The following is a 15,188-nucleotide window of genomic DNA, read 5'->3' as shown; positions in this document are numbered from 1 at the left end:
CTTTGCCGGGAAGGGGAGCAGGGAGATGGGCTGGAAGTTCATGAGGTCCTTGGGGTCCGCCTTGGGCTTCTTGAGGAGGGTGTTGATTTCAGCGTGCTTTCAGCTTTCCAGGAATGTTGCTGTTTCGAAGGAGATGTTGATGACCTTCCGTAGTTGGGGTGCGATGGTTGCGTCTGCTTTGTTGAATACGTGGTGTGGGCAGGGGTCCGATGGTGATCCAGAGTGGATGGAGTTCATGGCAGTGCGCGTCTGGTCGTCGTTGGACCAGAAGGTCAGGTGGTTGGTGCTGGTGGTGTTCGATGGGGTGTTGGAGTCTGGTGTTGTCGGGGCGGTCGTGGTGTTGAAGCTGTTGTGGATGTCCGCTATCTTGTGGTGGTAGAAGGAAGCCAGTGAGTCGCACAGATCTTGTGAGGGCGGGATGTCGTTGGTGTTGGAGCTGGGGTTGAAGAGTTCATTCACTATGTTGAAAAGCTCTTTGCTGTCGTGTGCGTTGTTGTCCAGGCGGGCTTTGAAGGAGGATCTCTTGGCTGTTCTGATGAGGTCAGGATGTCTGCGGATGGCGTCCTTGTGGGCTGCGTGGCTGTCCCGTGTACGTTCGTGGACCATTTCTTCTCCAGTTTCCGGCATGTGAGTTTGGAGGTCTGGAGCTCCTCGGTGAACCAAGTGGCTTTCTTGCTGGTGTGGTTGTTGGAGGGCTTCTTGAGAGGGGCGAGGGTGTTGGCGCAGTCATCGATCCACTGTCTGAGGTTGCTGGCGGCGGCGTCTCGGTCGGTGGGGTTGGTGGGAGGGTTCTAGGTGAGGGTGGAGGTCAGCTGGAGGGTGGACTTGTGGACGATGGCTATACCTCCTCCAATTCCGTTGGCGTGATCTCTGCGGGTGATCTTGTCACCGTCCTGGATGGCTATGGCGATGTCGGGTGCCGAGGAGTCGTTCCACCAAGTCTCGGTCAGGAAGGCAACGTCTGGGGCGGAGGTGTCGAGCAGGTCCCAGAGCTCGACGGCGTGTTTGCGTGTGGAGCGGGTGTTGAGGAGGATACAGCGAAGGTGGTTGGGTCCCGTCCTTGGAGGAGAATCATATCCGGAGGCCAACATCCTAACTTGTGTGCAAAGTTTGTTATAGAGCCTGTAGACTTTTTCAGGGCCAAACACTTCTCCTTTAATACATGTCTAAAGTTCAAATGACCATCTTAGAGCATTCCCAGGTATGCGAATGCTGGAACTTTACCCAGAACGTGTGAACCTATGACATATTTGTATGAGTTTTTTGCCTTTTTCCCCATCTCCATAACGTATGATTTTGTTAGGATATGGGACATATTCAAATTTTCCATAAACTCTACAAAACCATCAATTAAAAGCTGTAGACCATGTGGGGTATGAGCAAGGAGCACTGCATCATCTGCGTAAAGCAGGATCGTGACAGCTTTTTCCCCTATTATGGGCGAGTCTGCCATGATTTCACGTAGTGTGGCATCTAGGCCATTAATATATAAGGTGAACAGAAACAGTGCTAGTATACAGCCTTGTCTTACCCCACTCGAGCAATTAAAATACTCTGTCACCTTCCCCTCCTGCGTATATCGTACTGCTGCTGTGGTATTACTATGGAGCACTTACAGGATATTTAATAATCCCGGGTCTACCCCAAGCTCACCCAATATTGCCCAGCTTACTACAATTTACGCAATCGAACGCCGCTGTGAGGTCCACAAAGGATAAATATAGTGCCCCCTCCTTAGCTAGTGTATTTTTGGCAGTAATGTGATATAGGTTAAGGCATTGATCGACGGCAGATTTGCCCGGGCGAAACCCATATTGTACGTCTGTAATAATTTGTTTATCCTCCGCCCATTCCATCAGCCTGTTTAAAATAGCCCGACCCAACACCTTCGCTAAAACGTCTATCAAAGAGATGGGTCTATAACAATGTGGACTATCCCCTTTCTTGAATATGGGCACAATTATTGCGGACGACCAGGAAGCTGGCATAGCTGAGCTTATAGTGGTGTTTAGAATCCTAGTTAATAAGGGTGCCCAGACGTCTGGGTTACTAAGAAAAAGATCTGGGGGTATCCCACCTGGCCCCGGTGCTTTATTCCTTGTTAGGCCCTCAATTCAAGCATTTACTTCGTCCACCGAGAAGGTAGCAGGGTCAAGGCTGGGTACTACTTGTACTAACTGTAGTTCACTCTGACTGAAGTGGAAGTTATACAGTCCCTGAAAATGCGGCTTCCATGTTTCTGGTAAAATATTATTACTCAGCCCTGGCTTATCCGGGTCTGCGAAGCAGGGTTTATTAATTACGCCCCAGAATCAGGCGGAGTCCTTCAGCTCCGCCGCCTCTATGAGATCCTCCCATGCCTAGCATTGTAATTGACCCTTTCACCCTTTGACTGCTAATTTGTAACTTACACGGCATTCCGCCACGTGCTTCCTGTCCCTTGGAATTTGTTTCAGTGCCACTTTGAGGCTTCTCAAGGCCTGTGAGCAATGCCTATCGAACCACTTTGGGTCCCCCCCTTCGAGCTTTGGTAGTGGACCTTAACAGACTGTCCACCAGGTTAGCGACCTTATTAAAGGCTTTTAGTAGGTCCACCCCCTCCACTCCCAGATCTAGGCATTTCATTATCTCCGGATACCCCTTGTGGAATAAAGGGGCATTAAAAGCAGCTATATCCACCTGGCACCATCTAAGCCTCCTAGCTTGATCTGTTGCAACAGCTGACCCACAACCATCTTGACTGTTTATAACTGATAAATAGGGGTTGGCCTCCAGCTCAAGTGTCAGAGGATTGCGGTCACTGAATGCACTATGATTTATATTAAACTGGGATGCACGCCTCTTAACCAAAAAAGAAAAAAAATTAAGTCAATGTAGGAGCAGCATCCTCATCCTTTAAAGGGGGGAGGGACCTCCCTACCCCTAGCAATCATATCTATTGTGTGTGTTAACCCATTGACACCTAGAAGACTGGTCAACTCAATTCCCAACTGTGTGTGCTCCAAATGGGGGTCATCCCTTAGAGGGCAGATGCCCAATCGCCCTGGGCCACCCTGAGGTATTGGCACAAATGGCAATTAAAATCGCCCTCCAATATCAGTTATGATTGAGCCAGCCCTTTACCACGAGTGTATTCCATGCACCTATTTAATTTGTTAAAAATGCCTACGCCCTGCTCGTGTGACATTGCATTATAGAAATTCATTATAATAAGCCTAAAAGATTTGTTTGTAAGTTTCAGTCCTTGGACAACACAAAACTCCAAAGTCAAGGATTTCCACCTACCCTGGATTCTTAAATCTATAAATATAATCAGGCCCCCCGTTGCTCTACCCGAGCTCGATCTTACTGTCGCACAAGCAAAAGTTTTGTATCCTTCAATAAAAAAAGTTTTCTCTGTCTCCCACATTTCCTGTAGACAGATTATGTTAAACTGTCTCACGTAGGTAAGTCATTGTGTATCCCCCAGTTAAATAGATGATCCCGCTACGTTTCATGAGATCATTTTCAGGTCTCCATCTTGTCTTATGACCGTATACGTTACGGCGTAATACTGACCCCTCTGGTGGCTGATTTACCTGGATGGATTATATTCTGTGAGTCTGAGTCCCTGGTTCACATTGGGGGTATTACAGGTGTTCTCCCATGTGACTCCGCCCTCCTTTCTGCCACCTCTGTGCTAACTGAGCGAATATCGCTAAGGCTACCACCCTCCTCCCTGGGAATCAGTCAGTCAATATCATTCAGGTCTCTGAGTGGCGCAGAAACGTTAGTAGCTGCCACTGCACTGTCACGCCTCCCTTCCCCCCCCAGCCAAGATTACTCTGTATTAAGTTAGTGCTGAGCCATGGTCTATAAAAGAAGCCCAGAGGTAATGGTTTAATACAGGATTCTGAGGTAAATAAACCAGTTGCATGCCCAAAAATCTCCCTAGCCAACTCCGGGTGTCTAAGTGTAACGATAATACAGTCTCTTGGGAATACTTTCCTCGATTTACCAAGCCAGGACACCCTCCTGGCCATCAGAATGTGCTGGTGATTTAAAATTTTAAATCTAACGTATTTGCACAACCAATGAGCCACTTTATTATTTAGCTGGGTGACCGTCTACTTCTGCTCATGGTTGTGTCCTGGGACTCCTGTCAAGACCACTGGATGGGGCAACTTGCTGGTGGTAGATCTATTGCTGGTGGCTCTCCAGGGTTGAGATGTGGTGCTCTGCTTACTTTTCCTTTGGGTTGGGCGCGGTCGATACCCCCCCCAGGTAGGCTTTGTCGGCCACCCCTATGTGCCTTATCTAGCCCCTCCTCCCGCCTTTGGTCAACCCCTTCATCCGAGTTCCTTTCATTTGTCCTAGGTGGTGTTGTTACTGCATTGGAATGGAAAACATCATTTACTTTGTTCGCGGTTCTGCTCACATTGTTAACCTGCTTATGGTGACTAGTTCCACAACCTGTTCGAGCTAACTTAGACATCTTTTGGCATGCTATACCCCCTCAGCCCCCCCCATAGATATTGGTGGATCCCCCAAAGGTTGCACAGACTGAATACAGTGACACCTCCCCATAACCGGCAAGTTGGATGGCATACTTTTAGGCATTTCCAGCGATAAAAGTTTCTCATTGATTAATGACAGTTTACTTAACCGCATGCGTGCGGCGGCTTTTTTCGCGCTGTGCGGCTTTTTTTAAAAAGCCGCGTTACATGACGAGCTGAGCTCGTCATGAGCATGCGAGCGGCGCAACTCATGACGAGCTCAGCTCGGCATGAGCATGGAAGGGTTTAATAAAGAGGCCAGCAAAACAGACACCATTGTTTCCAGTCTTTTCCACTGGTCTTCATTTCCAGAATCTATGGGCAGGATGGCATTTGGACAGTGTTGATTTAAGTCCTCTGGCTGGCCTTGGAATTCCGTCTCGACCATAAGATCTTGATTTGGGCATTTGGTAGCGAGGGGTTTAGCTCTAGGGTTCTGCTTGGTTTTTTGAATAACCCACATAGAACGCTTAACCGGGGGCTCCTTTACATTATTGACTAGTGGAGAAGTCTTCCCGCTCTTCCCTGGGCTTTCCCCCACTAGTAGCATTTAATTTACATACCCTGGGTATATTGGATACCAGTTTAGAAGAGACTTAAAAGTAAATAAAATATGCCAAACAGGTGTGAACCAATCCTACCATGCTCAGAGGAGAGAGAACATGCATGTTATCACTGATTAGCGGTGGTAAAGTGCCCAGAGTCCTAAAGCCAGCAAAAAGGTCACATAAATAGTCACGGGAAGACAAAAACGTTTGGGAATAACCCTGCAAAAAGTTACGGGTCCAACAGAGATACTCTGAAACACACAGGCTACTGAGAGATGTGTGTAGAAGATGATGTGTGAGAAAGAATGAGTTCAGGCATCAGAACTCATACAGGCTAGCTCAAGGGAGACACATGTGAGACACCACAGAGTTCAATTAGTTAACCATTCAGCAATATTGAAAATGGATAATGTGGTTGTACTTTAAAGCCCTTGTCTCATTGTTGGCATCGGTCTAACAAATAGGAATATTATATTTTTACCGTTGTTTCTGCGAGCTTTGAAATATTTTCCCACAGAACATATTGCTGCATATTTTACATAGTTCGCCACAGGTTCTTTAGATGCCCACTCCCTTTTTTTCCAAAACGTACGTCACCTGAATGGCTAAAGTGCGTGGCACTGGATTACATCCATTCATATGAATTTCATCCATTAAAACCCACATCAGTGATAGCAGACCAACACATATGAGTGTCTACTCTGCCTTTCTTCCTTCAAAGGTCGAAATGATCTTATATCGGTGCTTAGAGGCAATTTAGTATGAAGTGTGCACTATGCAAATGAACTTATTTCTGTTACTGTTTTCTTTTTGATTCCTTAAATACATATAGATCATCCAATTCAACTTCTAAGTCCCTGTAATCAGTGTATCTAAGACGTGTCTTTTTTTCTGCAGTCGGTGTCCCAGAAGTTCCTATTGGCCACCTACCCGTTGAGCGCAGTCCGGCGAGACACGAGAAGCAAGCTGGCTCTGTCTTTTTGCAGGTCTAGTGCGTGCGTTTCAGATCTTTTTAACAACCTCCACAATTAGAAGTAGCTGGCAATGGTCCTGGCAGCCTTGGCACACACAGAGGTGGTGCCCTCTCGCCCACTACTGATGGTGCCACAGGGGCATGCGTGGGCGAGGCAGCGTGGGTGAACCTGGCGCGACAGTGCACCTGCTCTCGCGAACCCCTTTTATATGACCATTAAACACTGTTCAGAAGTAATAAAAATAGACATTGTACAAGAAAAACACTTGATACAATGTGCATGAGCATTAAAAGCGATTATGGAAAATGCATGAACATAGGAATCTTAAACACTGGTGGACTCCCCCAGGTATCATTCTATTTCATCGTTTTTCATCTCATTTTTGCCTTGTAGAAACAACCAACCATATGTGTATTATTTCTGACGGCATCTTCAAGCGGCTGTCGATTAATTGCTATGCGTCATTCCCTCCACACAGTAACGCAACCAATCCCAGATATATAATTCCGGTTTTTTGCGCTTTATAATTGAGGTGACGCCTGAGACGCAGCACAGGCAGCTATGGGGTCGACGACGAATTAGTTATTTTTTTAATGTGGGCATCAACAAGCATGTTCATGATCCATTATGAAAACATGCTTGTTGCAGACATCAATGGTATGGAACCAGAGCAGCACAGACCAGCACGCCATAAGAAGAGGGCAGACACAGGCATTCAGGGCTGGACTGGGTACCCAAAGCAGCCCTGGTCATTTTGTAGGCCCATCCCCCTCCCCTACCCCCTCCGGGAGGGGGGGGGGGGGGGCAGGTGGGGGTGCAAGTGTGAAGCACTGCTACTTTTATTATTGGGGGCCGATATGGCAGCAATGCTGCAAAATGGCCCCCAGAAACAAAAAAACGGCCCCCACTTCTGCAAATCTGGCCCCCACCTTTCCAGCCTCCTGGGAAAACGCCCAATGCCCGCTATTCTCAGCCCAACTCTACAGTCACTCAACCCAAGTTGGGGATTTCCATCTAACATAGCCTCACAATGTCCTCGAAGTACAGATGGAATACAATAACTATTGCTCTCCAACCAACACTGCAGTTATTTGCTGTCGCTCTGCACTGGAAGACCTGCAGCATGCCTTATGACCCATAACACTCCTCAGCCCCCTGGCCACATTTCCCAGACAAAACAGAGTAAACATTGTGTACTCTACCTTACTAACCGCTGAAAGCAAACAGAGCTGCCACAATTCTATGGCCAATAGAGGACTCTAACATAGCACCCCCTGCAGGTCCCAAATAGTCACATATTCTGAGCACTGCCATAATAACAACGAGCATTTGTAATGCAATAGGTCTCACATTCACACAAATGTAAGCTATTGGCATTGTCAATGACAATGCCTTTTATCTATTGTTGGAAAACGAGGCAGTATCTGTGAGGCCTGCACAAATAGCATGTCATATTTGTCCTTCATTGGGAACCAAACACCCTATTGTAGCACTTGACTCTCAGAGGGTAGCGATGCAGAGCAGTCTAAGGCTTACTCAAGGGAGGTGGTGTAGGGTAGTAATCACCATTTGCCAGTACGCAGAAATAACACTCAATAATTGATTGTCCAGTTTTTAATTTACTTTATAAAAGAAAGAGTGCATTTATTAAATACACACACTACTCAATACTATGCACCAATTTACAAATATACATAAGCTGTTGGAATTACTTTGTGACATTGCATAACATCTCCACATCTCCCGCAGAGGGGTGTGGTCTAGGACCACCACTCCCATGTATGCACATTGTCTTGCCCTCTAATGCAGTGGGTTGACATAACCTGGAGCGAGGAACATGCCCACTGGCCCCATCCCAGTGGCGACTCACCCCGTCATCTGAACAAGCATTAAAAATAGGTACACCTGCCCTGCAGACACACAACCCTGACTGAGCATCTCATACTGTCCATACAGTATACACCTCTACATCTTAGGGGTTAACAGTCTGGGTTGTCTTCACCTAAAGCAGCAGCAAGAATACATGTTAAGTCATCAGTTTAAAAGAGGTACTTATCATAGCTGATAACAGTTGCATAGCAATCCTAGCCCCTAAAAGGCATCACAGTTAGAATCACAGGGTTAAGAAGATACAGCCAGACACCCTAGCAGGTAGGTCCAGCAACCTAACCCCACGTTTCTTATGACTTCACCTTACACAGGTACTTCACATAACCCATGTGACTTTCAGTCCCACTAAAAAGAAATAACATTGGTAAATGCACTTCTCATGCATTTGCACCTCTTCACCTCCAGGGGATGCCCTTCTCCAGACATCCCCAACACAGCCTTCACACATTGAGGCAATCCTTAAGGCATCCCACCAGCTGTAGAACAAAAGTTCCAACCCAGGTGAAGGTAGATTGCTGGCTGAGCCCTATTTCTTTGGAGTCCCCCAGAGACTTAGGGGGGGATTTTCATGTTCGTTCTCAGGGAGGCTGCGTTGCTCCTGCAGCACCCCCTGCACCTTTGCTCACCCCTGGTAGTGACTCATCCTCCTGGGGCCACCACACGCAGGAAACGATCCGCTTTTACTTGCAGGCCAGTCCGGGCCTGCAAAGCATTATGGGGCGATTCTCTCCAACCCCTGCATAACATAGTAGAGGCTCCCCCGCTGCTTGGGGAGAGCCACACCCCCATTGGTGGTGGTCCCATGCTGCTCCAGGTCCTCGTGGGGGGCCCGGTCCCACCAGGGCTCCTCGCTGCCAGGTAAGCCATGGAGCTCCGGGAGCCCACCCCTGGCTACTCCTTCCTCTTGTTGAGGGCCCAGTCCCACCCGGGCCCCTCGCTTGTTCCCGGGGAGCCCAACCCCAGCGGCCCCCGCCGGCTCCCCTCTTGTGCGGCTGCGGGAGCCGGAGTGTTCATTTCGGTCTGCCCGATATGATGGGCAGACACAGAGGCGGCCTTTCTGTCAGCGGGTCTTCGGGGAGTGTGACAGCACTCCCCTGCCTTCCGCTGCCCCGGGGGAGTCGCACTCCCCCCTCTTCCGCCATCCACTCGGGGCCCAGAGATGGGATCCTGAGCCCACTGGCATTCCTTCAAGGGGAGCACGATGCCCTCCCCAACTTACGCCTCTGACTTAGGAGCCCGGAGTTGGGATCCCAGGCCCCTGATACATCTTTGTGGGGAGTGCGACGGCGCTCCCCTGCTTATTTTCTGGGCGACGAGGTCTGGAGTTGGGGTCCCGGGCACCTGGAAAATCTTCACGGGGAGCGCAACGGCGCTCCCAGGCTTCATTTCTCCCGCGAGGGGGGTGCGACGGTGCCTCCCTCTCCCCAGTGACATCGGGGGCCAGGCTGGGCTCCTGGCACCCCATGTGGGTAGTTTCACGGGGAGCGCGACTGCGCTCTTTGGCTTATATAACAGGCGGGACCTAACCCACCCCGGGGGCACATCTTGGGCCGGCGGCGGAGCCCCACGCGCTTCGTCGTCGGTCCTGGCAAAGGTCAAAGGTTGCCTACCTTCTGGGGGGCATATCTCGGCCCCCAGGCGACCGATCATCTCCATTCTGGCCTCTTTTTGCTTCTGGTGGTGCTCCCCAGCCACTGGGAGCACTGTCTTTCGCCCTCTTGGTCTCCAGGAGGATGAATACAGCAGGGAGCGGTCTTCACTGGCTCCCTGCACCAGCCTTTCACCTGGCTCTTGTCCTGGGCCTCTCTTCTCCTTGTGCAGAGGCCCAGGCTTCTGCTCACTGGTCCTGGTCTTCCCTTGTGGTGCTAGTCAGGGTCCTGGGCCAGTCTGGAGGTTATTCTTTCCAGCAGCCCATGGTGCCAGGATCCAACACCAGTCTTTCTCAGCAGACCACACCCCAGAGAGAGCTCTTCTTCCTGTGCAAACTCTTTATAAAGAATTGGGAGGGGGCTCACAGGAAGTCTATGTTTGCCCTATCAAACCGCAACACATCACTTCTCTGCCCCTGCTCCCTCCTTCCTGCCAGGCCTCTGGGTTAGTTCAAAATGCCATTGTCTAGGGGTCTCATGCCACATGGTCTCTGAACAGCCCCTTCCCCTCTGGCTGCCTTTTCTCCAGAGCTGCTTGGTGCCTGGCACTAGGTGATAGCTGCTGATGGATTAACCTGTAGCTCCACCCATGTTCTCTTCTTGGAGAGGAGACCTTCAACCTTGGAATGCTTGTCGTGAAGGGCTAGGCCTCTGATGCTAGAGCTTGGGCAGGAAGTTCGTTAATCCAGCCTGGCAGGGTCAGCCCCAGCCAGGCTCTGGTTATGAGCTGACTCAGAGAAATATGACATTTCTGGATGACCCAAAAGCAGTACAGATATGACTTTGGACTCTGCAGAATACTTCTTCTCACCTAAGTTACAGTGGACTTTAGTGCGTGTCTGGAATTTGTAGGCCCTCGGTAAGTGAAACTATCCCATGTGGTCCTCGTCCATTAGGTAATTGTCTCCTGAGGCGGAAGCCAGGAGCAGAGATTTCTTTTAATTTACGCCGCACATTGTGTTTTTAAATTTGCACGTACAATTCAAACCTGCACTGTTTGACATTCTTCGGTCCCTGACAATCTCTCAGCCGAGTAGGCACTGGGTTTTTGGAGGGACAATACTCCCTCACGCTACCGCAGGAGCGGGCAGACATCTTGGGGGGGACAGTGCGATCAGCGCTCTAGTGTTTGCCCCTCGTGCTCTATTAAAGAGGATGCAATTGCACACGCGCAGCGGACGTGCACAGCGGGCGCGCCAAAGGCAAGCCTGTCTGCACCCGTCTGCACCCAAACGAGCCCAGAGGCCAGAGACGCTGCCTCTTCAAAGGTAAACTTCTGCCATCCAGCCCCCATATATTATTCATCTGAATCCTTAATCGAAATCAAAACTTTGGCAGAAGTTAATAATCACTCTTATGCGAATTGTGTTTAGAAGCTCCCGGACCTTTTAGAAGGGCCGGTAACCTGCAACCACTGTCAATTTCAAATGGCAACACTAGTAGGGGATCTCCAATCCCCTGGGATAATATTAGAGCCAGCCACCATCAGTCAGAAATATATTCTGTGCAATGTTAGATCCCTTGCTAAACATCCATTTGAAATATGGGACATGATTGTCTCGCATGACCCTTCTGTCTGTTTTTTCACCGAAACATGGTTGTGCTCCTCTAATCATCCTATGATCACCCTAGCCATACCAGAGAATTATAAATGTATCCACTTGGACAGAGAGACTAAAACAGGTGGAGGTACTGCCATTGCCTTCAAAAATCATCTGGCCGTGAACTGGGTTTCTACGATCAGCAATGACTGTTTAAAATCAGGAATCTTTAAAGTTTCCTCATCCGCCTTCGACAGCTGGTATGGCACCTCAGTTTATCCGCCCAAGGTCCCACAGCCAAATTTACAGATCTTCTGGTGGAACATCTTGCTTTACACGTACTCGCTGCAAACAAATTTCTTTTGCTTGAAGATTTTAACTTTCATGGAGAGAACTCGACCAATCCCGAGGTCAATAAACTTTTTGCCTCACTTGAATTAATGGGACGTACCCAAAGGGTTGAAGGCGCCACTCATAGAGCAGGTCACCTATTAGATCTGGTCTTTTCCCACACAGACACCAGTTGAGGTGTGACCCTCCAGACCCTCTTTTCTGGACAGATCACTCTATGATCTCAATTTATACTAATCAGTCGTATCAGAAGAGCTCTAAACGCCCTATTAGAATAAATCCTCTGCAGAGCAGGACTTGGCGCAATTTCTCTTTAGAGGCATTCAACAAAGTTTTTTCCCAAGATTCGGTAACTTACACTATGGAAGTATCCAAAAAGCTGGAGGCTTTCAATATTGCCTTAGAAACAGTCCTAGATGCTGTTATACCAAAAAAGAAACAAAGTTCTATTCAAAGGCAGCCCTCCACCCCTTGGTATACGGTGGAACTCAAAGTGGAAAAAGCCAGCTGCAGGCATCTGGAAAGAACATGGCGCTCTAGCAAGACCCACCAAAACAGACTTTTCTATAGACAGGCTCTATCTAAATACCATCTCAACTTAAAAGAGACTAGACGCTGGTTTATCATCAACCACATTGAAAATGCCAGTAAGTCTTCGAAAACACTGTTTGGTATAGTACGGGGTTTTGTATCTCCTAAAGTCTGTAGTCAGGCACCTATTGAATCCCAGGATTTATGTAATTCCTTGGAGTCTTATTTTCATGAGAAAATATACAAAATTTATGAGAACTTTCCTCCACCAGGGCCTCATGACGCTGCATCCTCTACTATATCTGAGGAGCAAAGTAAGACGGTAGTCTGTTCCCTAAATAGTTTTGAATTGATCACAATGGAGGAGGTCATTAAAGGTCTTGCTGCCGCCAAATCTGGGTCACCGTCAGATCTTTGCCCTCCAAAAACAATGGCGCTACTAGCCACAAACTGTGCCCCGGTAACCCGAGATATATTTAATCATTCGATCCACACTGGCACTATCTCAGCCACTTGGAAGAAGACATTTGTTCACCCTATATTTAAAAAAACCATGGCTGATCCTTCAATTCTTGGTAATTACCATCCTATCTCTTTGCTACCACTGTTGGGCAAAATATTGGAAGGTATTATTAACCGACAATTAAGTTTGTCTTGGAGGATAATCATCTTCTGGATCCCTCGCAGTCGGATTTGCGGCCAGGCTTTAGCACGGAGACCGCTATTCTGGCCGTGACCGACTCTCTCAGACAGATTATAGATGCAGGAGGCTCAGTAATTCTGATCCTCCTAGATCTCTCCGCTGCTATTGATATCATCTCGCATTCTAAGCTGGCAGAGAGATTTCTTTCCTGTGGTATCAAGGGGGTAGCTTTCAAGTGGCTCAAGCATTTTCTGTCTGAGAGAACTCAAACGGTCATGCTGGGACCTTACACCTTGGCGAAAATGCACCTTGACAAGGGTGTTCTGCAGGGCTCTTGCTTAAGCCCGACTCTTTTCAACTTATACATGGCTCAGTTGGGAGGGCTAGTCGAGCGGCTGGGTTTTGAGATCATCTAGTATGCTGAAGATACGCAGCTTATGCTTACCATCGGATCAAACCCAGAGCTCGACAAAACCCGTTTTGCCACCTGTATGCTTGCCATCTCCAACTGGATGACAGTAAATTGTCTCCAGCTGAATCCGGAAAAAAACAAGGTCATGTTAAAAGGGTAAAGCCATGGACATTTGGTTGGAGGACTGGTGGCCCGCTCAGTTGGGCCTGGCCCTCTCCCCCAATCGGTAAAAAATCTGGGTCTAAAATTGGACCGGGCCCTGACTATGAAGGATCACATTGCGGCTACCACGAGTTCGTGCTACTATTGTCTCCGGCTTCTTAGGAAAATTCTTCCTTATTTGCCTACCTCCCACCGCAGAACAGTAGTCCAGGCAATGGTAATTAGTCTCTGCGACTATGGCAATGCTTTGTTGGCTGAAGTGGGAGAGACCCTTTTGTCCAAACTCCAAGTAGTACAAACACTGCAGCAAGAATTATTTTAAATCGCCCTGCAGGCTCATCTTTGGCCCCTTTGCTAAGGGAACTGCATTGGCTGTCTGTGAAGAAAAGATCCTTATTTAAGGTTTGCTGCCTTACATACAACGCTCTGAACGGAAGAGGTCCTCTATATTTGCGGAAAAAACTATTAAAATATTCCCCTTGCAGGAATCTTAGATCTAGTACTCATGATCTCCTTCAGGTCCCTCAAATTCGCCTCGTCCACATGGGTCAGAGCCTTCTCATATCTTGCGCCAAGATATTGGAATGAGCTCCCTCCCACTTTACGAAAAATCCCAAGCTACAGAATTTTCAGGAAACAGCTGAAAGCTTTTCTCTTCTAACAAAGAAATCCAAATAATACCGGCCTACTTCAATCTCTCAGGACAATTTCCTAGTTAGCGCTGAGATGCCCCAGGGTGATTTAAAAATATATAACATAACAAGATAACATAACATAACATAACATCCTCGTAGGGGAATAAGAAGCGGTCTTTCAGTGAAAACATTAAAGCACACTGACTTTCCCTTCCATGTTTCTTCCCATTGTATAAAGCCTATTCCATGTCACCACACAGCTCTGCATAAGTCCTGCCACGCCATTCACTTTGTAGCTGTTCCTGGGCTGCGCACGCCAGGGATCTCCCCTGCGCAACCCTTACACTTGTGCACCTGCATGTACACACATGTCTGCATGTAACCAACCCGGTGCCCCTTACTCTGGCTGCAGCGCAGCGGCCTAGTCTCACCAGGGGGACACCAGTAAAATCCACATGCAGTCTCTTTCATCATGAGTTCACTGTGGGTGAGTCCCTACTTATGAGGCTCTCCCACAGTAAAAGCTCAACAATTAGGTGTTCAAAAAGTGAAACATTTGGGCTGCTCAGATGGTCAGAACCACCTTCTAACATTGGGGGTTTAAAACATAAAAAAGGCATTGCCATTTAAATACTAATAGCTTAAACTCTCGCACATGCAAGACCTTTTGCATTGCAATAAAGGGCCTCCTCAACCGCTTGTTAGATTGTAAATATCAGAGGAAGAGACCGGCCTGCGACGTCTTCTGGTGCAGGGTGGGCTTTGCTTTATGGCAGGCATGGAGGGAGGGATGGTCTCGGCTGCAGCTCCGTCCTCGTACAGTGCCTCAGCTATTACTAGTGAGCGAGAGGCACTGAGGTGGTGGTGTATTGGTGGTGGTGTATTGGTCGTGGTGGCATTGGTGGTGGTGGTATTGGTGGTATTGGTGGTGGTGGTATTGGTGGTGGTGCTGGTATTGGTGGTGGTGGTATTGGTGGTGGTATTGGTATTGATGGTGGTGGTATTGGTGGTGGTATTGGTATTGGTGGTACTCGTATTGGCGGTGGTATTGGTGGTGGCGGTGGTATTGGTGGTGGGGGTATTGGTGGTGGTGGTGGTAATGTTATGTTACAGATATTTCTAGAGCGCAGCGGTTACCCGGACGTGTCCTGGTGCTAGTCAATTGTGCTTTAGAAAAAAGCAGAAGAAAAGCATTTTTCAACCCTGGCATTATCAAAATGCCAGGGGTTTAGCCCCTTCCTAAATGCCAAAACATCATTGGCATTTCTCAGGTGAAAAGGAAGGTCATTCGAGGCTTTTGCTGCCCCAAAAACAAAA

Source organism: Lissotriton helveticus, chromosome 5_1 (genome assembly GCF_964261635.1).
Source record: "Lissotriton helveticus chromosome 5_1, aLisHel1.1, whole genome shotgun sequence".
Classification (NCBI taxonomy): Eukaryota; Metazoa; Chordata; class Amphibia; order Caudata; family Salamandridae; genus Lissotriton; species Lissotriton helveticus.
This window is presented reverse-complemented; position numbering follows the sequence as displayed.